The sequence below is a fragment of the Felis catus genome, chromosome X (assembly GCF_018350175.1).
Source record: "Felis catus isolate Fca126 chromosome X, F.catus_Fca126_mat1.0, whole genome shotgun sequence".
Lineage (NCBI taxonomy): Eukaryota > Metazoa > Chordata > Mammalia > Carnivora > Felidae > Felis > Felis catus.
The window spans coordinates 45,274-57,118 of NC_058386.1; positions in this window are offsets into that span (position 1 = coordinate 45,274).

Genomic DNA, 11,845 nt, shown 5'->3' on the forward strand with positions numbered 1-11,845 from the left:
TGTAAACCCACCAGGATGAGCCCGCCTACACTGGGTGGAGTCCAGTTAATAACATTGTAGCAACATCACCTTATAGGGTGTAACAAAGGCTCTGCCCGATGTGATGTTTGGGATCCCGGGACTGAGAAGGGGGCGGTTGGGATGTCACAGGAACTCTGTGGGCTTCCTGTCCAATTTTTCTTCAAACCTAAAACTGCTACAAACAATAAAGGTGTTAATTGTATAACAGGAGGAGGGAGAGGCAGCATATTATTCATAAAAAAGAGGATCAAAGTGGACTTCTCCAGCTCCCTCTAGGGAGAAATCAGCTCCACAGGAATTAAGTGCCGACAATGTAGAGATTGGGTATACACACGTACAATACAGAAATATATATGTGTATATATATATATATATGTGTGTGTATGTATACATGCATTGTATATTGTGTATACACACAAGTACAATACAGAAATATATATATGTATGCATGCATTGTATATTGTATATACACACATATAATTCAGAAATATATGTATGTATACATACATTGTATATTGTATATACAGACACGTACAATACAGAAATATATATGTGTATATATATGTATATATGTATGTATGTATACATGCATTGTATATTGTGTATACACACAAGTACAATACAGAAATATATATATGTATACATGCATTGTATATTGTGTATACACACAAGTACAATACAGAAATATATATATGTATACATGCATTGTATATTGTATATACAGACATGTGCAATACAGAAATATATATATATACGTGCATTGTATATTGTATATACACACACATATAATTCAGAAATATATGTATGTATACATACATCATATATTGTATATACAGACATGTACAACATAGAAATATATATATACATGCATTGTATATTGTATATACACATGTACAATACAGAAATATATATGTATACATGCATTGTTTATTGTATATACAGACACGTACAACATAGAAATATATATATACATGCATTGTATATTGTATATACACACACGTACAATACAGAAATATATGTATACATGCATTATATATTGTATATACACACACATACAACATAGAAATATATATATACATGCATTGTATATTGTATATACACACACGTACAATACAGAAACATATATATGTATACATGCATTGTATATTGTAAATACACACAATGCAGAAATATATATATAGTATACATGTACATTGTATATTGTATATACACACACATACAATACAGAAATATATATATATAATACAAAAATGAAGAAAATACGGATCTCTATATTTTATACATTGAGTGGAGAATTTTTTTTTAATCAGTCGTGTTTTAAGTTTATTTATGTATTTTGGGAGTGGTGCGTGCACAAGCGGGGAAAGGGCAGAGAGACAATCCCAAGCAGGTTCCGTGCTGCCAGTGCAGAGCTTGATGCGGGGCTTGACCTCACGAACCATGACATCATGACCTGAGCTGAAATCAAGAGTCAGTCACTTGACAGACTTAGCTACCCGAGAGCCCAGGAATTTTTTTTTTTTTTTTTTTTTTTTTGTAATGTGGAGACCTGGCAGACAGGTCGCATGGCAAGTGTGCCCCAGCCAGAGCAAATGCCCTGCTGATGCCTCACAAGAAGGACGAATCTGAGGGGGCACCTGGGGGGCTCGGCTGGTTAAGCATTTGACTCTTGATTTCGAGTCAGGTCATGATCTCACAGTTCGTGCAATCAAGCCCTTCGTCGAGCTCCATGCTGACAGTGTGGAGTCTGCTTGGGATTCTCTGCCTCCCTCTCTCTCTGCCCCTCCCCTCCTTGCTCGCTCTCTCTCTCAAAATAAATAAATAAACTTAAAAAAAAAAAAGGATGAATTTTAGGAAGGCAACTTCAAGGGAAAAGTAAGTTCCAAAAGATTACATAAACCGTAAATCCTTTCACAAGTTGCAAAAAGTAAAATACACACCTTTTTAGGTGTTGAAGTGTCTTGAACAGTGACCCCACACCCCGAAATATGTGTGCACCTGCTAATTCTGGAAGCTGTGGTTCAGGACCTTATTTGGAAAAGGGTCTTTGCAGATGGGATTAAGTTCCAGGTGAGTGACCATGATCCAGGTGGGTGACGTGATCCAGGCGGGTGACGTGACCCAAGCGGGTGACCATCTGACTGTGCGCCCGTAGTGCCTCAGAACGAGCCACAGAGCCTCGCTGTGATTTCCTGGGTGTTTGAATGGATGACACAGGGATGAGATCAGTGAGGTGAGGTTTGACGTGTGAAGGTCCATCCAGTACACGCAGAACGGAGGGACAGGCAGCACGCTGGGGCCACTGGTCTGCAGGCATCTCCAGCGTTAGGAGCAAAAGGGCTGGACCGCCTGGGTGGGGAGAGTGTGCCGTGTGCCCGACAGCCGGCCAGGGAACATCTGCCCTTGCCTATAGCCGGCTCTCCAGATGGGCCCACAGGAGGGCCGTCTGGGGGCTCAGGTGGATGCAGGCAAAGTCCACAGGCCCAATGACAGGAGGCAAGCTAACTAGCACTTATCCTGAAGGATCACTGGGGACAGACACTTCAGCGGGCCACCGATGGGATGGAGGAGAGAAGCGGAGGGCCCAGCAACGTTGTCCGAGGAAACAGTGTCTTCAGGGGTCTCATCTGAGTCTTTGAGGACAGTAGCATGACTTCACTGAGGCTGCCAAAATTAATAAACACAAACAGGTAGCTGAAACATCAGAAATGTGTCTGTCGTCCCTCAGTTCCGGGGACCAGGATTCCCACATCAAGTCGTCGGCAGGGCCTGACTCCCTCTCAACGCTTTGTGGACATATTGGAGAGGAAAGACTTTCCTTCTGCCCTGTTATGTGCTGTCATGGAGGCCTGTGAATTAAAGTAAAAAAAAATAGATTAAGAGGAAAAAAATAACGTAATTTGAAAGAATACTGAAATGCAGAGAGGTCTCCACAGACGAGAACCGATACTCAAAGAAGTAGTTACACTCAGGGGTTTATGTATCCTTTTAACAAAGAAAACAGGGTTTGGGCTTTAAGGAGAGATAGACTGTGGGCACGTGACTAGGAAATGGGGAACTCAATGGCAGGTACACGTTATTCTAGTGAGGTCCCTTTATGCAGTGTCCTCTCGGTGTCAGTGGCCCCTCTGTGTGATAAGGGTCTCTCTCCTCGTCCCAGCACAGGACAGGGTGCGGACGTCCACGCCAACCTCACAAAGGGAAACGTGTATCCTGCTTTTAGGCAGAGTAGGAGGGCGGAGAACTTATGCCCAAGTGGTGGCCTGTTCTGGGGTTGCAAGTCTGGGTCCCCTTTGAACGGTTGGCTCCAGGCATCTGTCCCAGCTTCTGGACCTTGGCTTGTGGCAACTCCAGTCATGGGTGTCCTCCCTTCGGGGAGACAACTTCACTGCTGTGGGTTCAGTCAAATCTTCACACGACGTTCTACGTGTGTCTGAGTGTGTGTGTGCGTGCGAATTCCCCCTTTCTACAGGGACACCAGTGCTGTTGAATTATGTCCAACCTAATGACCTCACTTCACGTGATTGCCTCTGCTCAGACCCTGTCTCCACGTAAGGTCACAGTGCAAAGTCCTGGGTTTTCAGACTCCAGCGTCCTTTCCACCCACAGTAAAGATGTTTTCTGGAGATTCCTTTTTTTTTTTAATTTTATGAATATAATTTATTGTCAACTTGGTTTCCATACAACACCCAGGGCTCATCCCAGCAGGTGCCCTCTTCCATGCCCATCACCTACCCTCTCCTCTAACCCCCCATCAACCCTCAATTTATCCTCAGTCTTTAAGAGTCTCTTATGGTTTGGCTCCCTCCCTCTCTACCTTTTTTTTTCTTCCCCTCCCCCATGGTCTTCTGGTAAATTTCTCAGGATCCACATAAGAGTGAAACCATATGGTATCTGTCTTTTCTCTGGATGACTTATTTCACTTAGCATAACACTCTCCAGTTCCATCCACGTTGCTACAAAAGGCCATATTTCATTCTTTCTCATTGCCACATAGTATTCCCATTGTGTATATAAACCACAATTTCTTTATCCATTCGTCAGTTGATGGACATTTAGGCTCTTTCCATAATTTGGCTGTTGTTGAAAGTGCTGCTGTAAACGTTGGGGTACAAGTGCCCCTATGCATCAGCACTCCTGTATCCCTTGGGTAAATTCCTAGCAGTGCTATTGCTGGGTCATAGGGTAGATCTATTTTTAATTTTTGGAGGAACCTCCACACTGTTTTCCAGAGCGGCTGCACCAATTTGCATTCCCACCAACAGTGCAAGAGGGTTCCCGTTTCTCCACATTCTCACCAGCATCTATAGTCTCCTGATTTGTTCATTTTGGCCACTCTGACTGGCATGAGGTGGTACCTCAGTGTGGTTTTGATTTGTATTTCCCTGATGAGGAGCGACACTGAGCATCTTTTCATGTGCCTGTTGGCCATCTGGATGTCTTCTTTAGAGAAGTGTCTATTTATGTTTTCTGCCCATTTCTTCACCGTTTTTGGGTGTGGCGTTTGGTGAGCTCTTTATAGATTTTGGATACTAGCCCTTTGTCCGATGTCATTTGCAAATATCTTTTCCCATTCCATTGGTTGCCTTTTAGTTTTGTTGATTGTTTCCTTTGCAGTGCAGAAGCTTTTTCTCTTCATGAGGTCCCAATAGTTCATTTTTGCTTTTAATTCCCTTGCCTTTGGAGATGTGTCGAGTAAGAAATTGCTGCAGCTGAGGTCAAAGAGGTTTTTTCCTGCGTTCTCCTCTAGGGTTTGGATGGTTTCCTGTCTCCATTCAGGTCTTTCATCTGCAGATTTGTTTAATCACTGTGGTTTCCCAGGAGCACAGGCTGAGGTGACATCCCACACTGCTGGGGTGCTCGTGGCTTCTGCCCCAAGCCTGTTCCCTCTCTGCTCAACTCTTGCAGTCCCAGAGTTCTGGGTTTGGATCACAGGTGGTGTGGGAGGACTGCCATCCCTGCACACTGGGGTCCGTCTGGATCTGAAGACCGGGGATCATGACCCAGGAGTGGGGGATGGGGTGTGAGTCCTGTTCCTGGTTGTGCACCTGTAGGAGCATGTGCCAGAGACAGAGAGATACAGATGAGACAGAGACACACAGAGAGAAGAGAGACAGAGACAGACACCAACAGGGAGGGACCTGTGGGCACCCATCCATCCGGACAGTGAGGAGACAGGATGAGGCAGGCTCTGCCCTCAGGGAGGGCAATTCCTGGGGCAGGTGGCTGGAGTTGGACCGGTCTCGAGCACAAGGGGAGACAAGGTTGTGCTGCAGAGTCTGAAATATGCATACCTGGAGCCCCCACATGCTCTGTGAGGAGGGGTTAAAGTAACTGGTCTCGGGGCGCCTGGGGACTCAGCCACTGGAGTGTCCGACTTCAGTTCCAGTCACGATCTCAAGGTTCGTGGGGTCAACCCCTGCATCAGGCTCTGTGCTGACAGCTCGGAGCCCGGAGCCTGCTTCGGATTCTGCATCTCCCTCGCTCTCTGCCCCTCCCCCGCTCACGCTCTGTCTCTCTCAAAAAGAAACAAACATTAAAAAGTTTTTAAAAAATAAACTAAGGGCGCCTGGGTGGCGCAGTCAGTTAGGCGTCTGACTTCAACCAGGTCACGATCTCGCGGTCGGGAGTTCGAGCCCCGCGTCAGGCTCTGGGCTGATGGCTCAGAGCCTGGAGCCTGTTTCCGATTCTGTGTCTCCCTCTCCCTCTGCCTCTCCCACATTCATGCTCTGTCTCTCTCTGTCCCAAAAATAAATAAACGTTGAAAAAAAAAATTAAAAAAAAATAAATAAACTAATTGGTTTCTAAAAAAAATAAAAAATACTGGGGCACCTGCATTGCTCAATGGGTTAAGTGTCTGACTCTTGATTTCTGCTCAAGTCATAATCTCAAGGTTCATGAGTGCAGGCTTTGTGCTCACTGTGGAGCCTGTTTGGAATTCTCTCTCTCTGTCCCTCCCCCACTCACGACCTCTCTCTCTCTCTCTTAAAAAAAATGATGAAAACAAACAAACAAACAAATAAACGGGGCGCCTGGGTGGCTCAGTCGGTCAAACGTCTGACTTTGGCTCGGGGCATGATCTCGCGGTTCATGGGTTCGAGCCCCGCGTGGGGCTCTGTGCTGACAGCTCGGAGCCTGAAGCCTGCTTTGGATTCTGTGTCTCCTTCTCTCTCTGCCCCTCCCCCACTCATTCTCTCTCCCTCTCTGTCTCTCTCAAAAGTAAAAAATAAATATTAAAACAATAAAATAATGTTTGGATCTCAGATATTTTGCACGAGGCCATTTCGAAACCAAGCAAACTGATCTCACTGTTCTTTGTCCAGAACAGGGGAGCCCGTCCAGGTGTGGGAACCACAGCAGCCTGGCCCCAGCAGCGCTGGTTGGGGGTCGCCGTGTGAGATCCACACATGGGAGAACAACAACCACAGTGAGCCCCAGGATGGACACTGATACTCACAGTCTCTCATCAGGCTCCTAGAGGACTCAGCTGTCGGCCTCTCGGTGTCTCTGCTGAGCCCAAGACACAAACAGATGAGGACCCAGACCCAGGACAGGAGCACAAACACAGGGTGGCTGAAGTTCTCACCGCACGGGCAGACGAAGGACGTTGACGGCCGGAAGAAGTGACCTGAGCAGGAGCCTTTAGTATGACAGACGACACCCTGAAAAGGTGTGGAGGAAAGGTAGCAATATGGGACAGTGACTAGGAGACACAGGAGGGCCCGGGGACAGACCCCAGACAGAGGGGGACAGGGACAGACCCCATAGGGGGGAGGACAGGGGACAGAGCCTGGAGAGAGGGGCACAGGGGACAGACCTCGGAGAGAGGGGGACAGGGACAGACCCCAGAATGGGGAGGACAGGGGACATACCCTAAAGAGATGGGGGCCAGGGGACAGACCCCATAGGGGGGAAGACAGGGGACAGACCCCAAAGAGAGGGGGACCAGGGGACAGACCCCAGAGAGAGGGGCACAGGGACAGACCCCAAAGATAGGGGGACAGGGACAGACCCCAGAGTGGGGAGGACAGGGGACAGACCCCAAAGAGAGGGGGGTCGGGGGACAGACCCCAGAGAGAGGGGCACAGGGACAGACCCCAGAGCTGGGAGGACAGGGGACAGACCTCAAAGAGAGGGGGACAGGGACAGACCCCAAAGATAGGGGGACAGGGACAGACCCCAGAGCGGGGAGGACAGGGGACAGACCCCAAAGAGAGGGGGACAGGGACAGACCCCAAAGATAGGGGGACAGGGACAGACCCCAGAGCTGGGAGGACAGGGGACAGACCCCAAAGAGAGGGGGGTCGGGGGACAGACCCCAGAGAGAGGGGCACAGGGACAAATCCCAGAGCGGGGAGGACAGGGGACAGACCCCAGAGAGCAGTGGGGGTGGGGGACAGGGGACAGGAGGCAGGGTGAGGAGGTCATGAGGAACTTCCTGTACCTCCCGGTGGACAGTGTGGAATTCCTGGAATACTGGGAACGGGGCCCCTGCCATTGGGCGGATGTCCTGGAACCCAGCCCGTGAGTGTCGTTTGCAGGGATTCAAGAATAAGTTGTTACCTGAAGGATCCGTACGGAAGAATGCCGAGAAATCTGTCAAATGAGCAAACACCGGTTACAAGTGTGGTAACTTGTGTCTCTACCGTATGTTCTTGCTAGAAAGTGTGTGCGCGTCAGGAAAAGTACCCGAGGAAAAAGATCACGGTGACCTGGCGCCAGAGACGCGTCTTATATCCACGGGTTTAACCCCTGGGAGGGTCGGCTGTGTGCACAACATGGTCTTTATGAAAATCCTACACACAGAGCAGACGGAGGGGGAGAGGGGTTACAGCGCTGGGGGCTGGGGTCTCGGGATAGGGGGAGATGTCCCACGATGGGGCGCATCAGGCCGGGGGTATCATGAGGCTGGGGGTCATTGAGTGGGGGTTATGGGGCAGAGGTCACATGGTGAATGTCATGGGGCTGGGGGTGATGTCATGGGGTGGGGTCACTGGGTGAGGGTCTCAGTATGGAGGTGATATTACAAGGTGGGGGGCACAGGGCTGGGGGGCATGTCACAAGGTCAGGGCACAGGGCTGGGAGTGTCATGAGGCTGGGGGTCATTCAGTGGGGGTTAGGGGTAGAGGTCACATGGTGACATGGGCGGGGGTCACAGAGTAGGTGTCACAGGGTTGGGTCACAAAGGGCTGGGGATCACAGGGTGGAGGTTGTATGGTGGGTGTCACGGGGTTTGGGGTGATGTCATGGGCTGGGGGTCACAGGGTGGGTGTCACAGGACTGGGTCAAAGGGCTGGGGATCACAGGGTAGAGGTCACATAGTGGGTGTCACGGGGCTGGGGGTGATGTCATGGGGTGGGGGTCACTGGGTGAGGGTCTCAGTATGGAGGTGATATTACAAGGTGGGGGGCACAGGGCTGGGGGGGATGTCACAAGGTCAGGGCACAGGGCTGGGAGTGTCATGAGGCTGGGGGTCATTCAGTGGGGGTTAGGGGGTAGAGGTCACTTGGTGGATGTCATGGGCTGGGAGTCACAGGGTGGGTGTCACGGGGCTGGGGGTGATGTCATGGGCTCGGGGTCACAGGGTGGGTGTCACAGGGCTGGGTCACAAAGGGCTGGGGGTCACAGGGCTGGGGGATCACGAAACTGGGGAGATGGGCAGGGACACTGATGCGTGGCGTGTCCTCTGGTGACTGAGAACGTTCTGGAATGCACAGGTGGACACTGCACAACAGTGAATGTGTAAATGTCACTGGTGGTCAATTTTAGGTTGTGTGTATTTTGCTAACCGTGTGGAACTTCCAGTTCTGGTCAAAAGGAGGTAGAAACTGAAATGGGCGTGAACGCATGTGTGTGCACACGCGCATGTGAACACGAGTGTGTGCACAACAGTGGGAGAAGGGAGTCCGGACAGGTTCTGATACTGTCCCTTTCAGGTGTCCTGGTGTTTCCTGTGGGGACAGGTGGTCCCAGAGGTGCTGGTGCCCCGGAGGCTGAACAGCAGGAGCTCCCCACAGGGAACACCTGAGCCCCCCCCCCCCCCCGCCATGCACACACGGCCACTGTAGACACGGGGTGTGCCCCACGCTGCCGTCCTCTGCGTCTGGAGGTGGACGGGGCTGCACACAAGGAACCTGTGGCCACCAGCCCACAGCAGCTGCCCCAGCACATAGTCTGTTCTTCACCTCACGGCAGGTGTGGGTCCCACACATTGTTTGAGGGTCTTAGGGAGGGTGCAGACACAGGGGACGGGGACTGCGGGTCCTGGCTGAGCACAGGTGTGAGGCTGGGGGTGGCCTCTGGGGGAGGGGGTGACCCCAACCTGGCTGAGCACAGGTGTGTGTGAGGGGTGGCCTCTGAGGGAGGGGGTGACCCCAACCTGGCTGAGCACAGGTGTGTGTGGGGGGTGGCCTCTCGGGGAGGGGTGACCCCAACCTGGCTGAGCACAGGTGTGTGTGGGGTAGTGGCCTCTGGGGGAGGGGTGACCCCAACCTGGCTGAGCACAGGTGTGTGTGAGGGGTGGCCTCTGGGGGAGGGGGTGACCCCAACCTGGCTGAGCACCGGTGTGGGGGGGGGGTGGCCTCTGGGGGAGGGGTGACCCCAACCTGGCTGAGCACAGGTGTGTGTGTGGGGTGGCCTCTGGGGGAGGGGGTGACCCCAACCTGGCTGAGCACAGGTGTGTGTGGGGTAGTGGCCTCTGGGGGAGGGGTGACCCCAACCTGGCTGAGCACAGGTGTGTGTGGGGTAGTGGCCTCTGGGGGAGGGGGTGACCCCAACCTGGCTGAGCACAGGTGTGAGGGTGGGGGTGGCCTCTGGGGGAGGGGGTGACCCCAACTTGACAGAGCACAAGGTGCTGCATCCCCAATGGGCAGCACTCGTGGGGTGGCCCTGCCTGTGTCCCCTCCAAGGGGCCTTGGTGCATCTACCCATAGTGTTGGCTGAGACCCAGCCCAGCATCACTCACCTCTGCTCCTGTGTTGCGAGCACACCCTCCCCTAGTACGCCTCTTGCTGGCAGTGTCCCCACAGAGACGTGGCCGTGTCCTGACCCCCAGAGTCTGTGGAAGGGATCTTTTTTGGACATAGGGACGTGGGGAGGGGGGCGCCTATTCCAGTGATGAATGTCCCCCTGGCCTGTCTGGCTATAGGACATCAGGGTGCAGGGACGTCCACAGTGGGGTGGGGGGGGACCCGGGTGCAGGGACGTCCAAGTGGGGTCGGGGATTGGGGGGGGGGACTCGGGACCGGGACGCAGGGACGTCCACAGTGGGGTCCAGGCTCAGATAGTAGGCACGTCCACACTGGGGTGCGAATGCACCGGTGTTGGGTTCCCTTGCGCACTCCCCCCCGCCAACTCCGGCAAAGCCAGCCAGGCTGGAGTGCTTGTCGAGGGTCCCGCCCAGTCCTGGGCCCCCGGGCCCAGCACAGCCCCTGGGACTGCAGGCACACCCGCCCCCTGCTTTGCGCTCAGCTGTGCAGCGACCTGGAGTCCCGTCCGCAGTGGAGCCTGACAGTCACAGGTTCTGGGGATCTGGACAACTTCGGGGCCCTGGGTCTCCCCACGTGAGGCAGGAAGGCGCGTGGAGGCCAGCCTCAGGAAGCCCGGACAGACAGACGGGGAGGGAGGGTCTGTTCCGCAGGCAGCGGGGGACCCCAGTGGCGGCCGCGCTGCCCAGGCCCCAGGAGCTCAGAGCCCCATTTCACAGGCGGTACGTGGGGCCCCGGGCTGTGGAGGGCGGGGCACAGGGGGCCAGTCAGGGAGCTGCTGGCCAGGAGCTGGGTCTCCAAGGAGGGAGGAAGGGAGAAAGTGGAGGAGGGGAAGGGAGGGGGAGGGGAGAGGAGGGAGAGGGGGAAGGGGGGAAGAAAGGAGGAGGGACGAGAAGGAGGGGGAGGGGGGAAGAGAGAGAGGAGGGGGGAGGGGAAGATGAGGGAGGCGAAGGGAGGGAGGGGGAGGGAGGGGAGGGGAGAAGAGAGGGCGGAGGGAGGAGGGGAAAGAAGGGGGAGGGGGGCAGGAGGAGGAGCAGGGACCGCGGGCGCGGGAAGAGGCGCCGCGGGGCTGCTGGGCGGGGAGCCCCTGAGGCAGCGCCCGGCACCCCCCCCCCCCAGGCCCCAGTAGCCGGACTGCGCTGCGGCCGGAGGGCACAGGGGGCAGTCGCGCGGGGTTCCGCCGCACACGTTGGGCTGTCCTGTGCGCGCTCTGGGTCCCTGCTGGCCTCGGGCAGGCAGGGCAGAGCCCGCACCAGGCGCATGTGCGGAGCGCCCCGCGCCCAGGAGCCGACGGGACGAGGCTCCGGGTCACCGGGGTCAGCGTCAGGGTGGGTGGGTGTGCAGGTGTGCACGTGCCCTGGAATGCGCCTCCGCCCACGCGGACGGAGGCCACACGCCCTGGCCCGGCTGGGACCAGGACAAGAGCCACTCAGGCCAGAGGGCCACACACTTCAGTAAAGGCCGCGGTCGGATTGCAGACCAATGTCCTCAGAGATCACAGGCGCCGAGGACATGAGGCCAACTGAGCTCTGATGAAAGTCCTGTTTGCTCTGGGCCTGGGGTCCAGAGTGACCGGAACGGACCGCAGCCAAAGCACGGCCAGGCTCTCAGGATGTCCTCCCATCCTGTCCCCTGACCCTGACCCCGTGGTCACACTCAGGACACCCTCCTGTCCCTGTCCCCTGACGCTGACCCCGTGGTCACACTCAGGACACCCTCCTGTCCCTGTCCCCTGACGCTGACCCCGTGGTCACACTCAGGACACCCTCCTGTCCCTGTCCCCTGCCCCTGACCCCGTGGTCACACTCAGGACACCCTCCTGTCCCTGACCACTGACC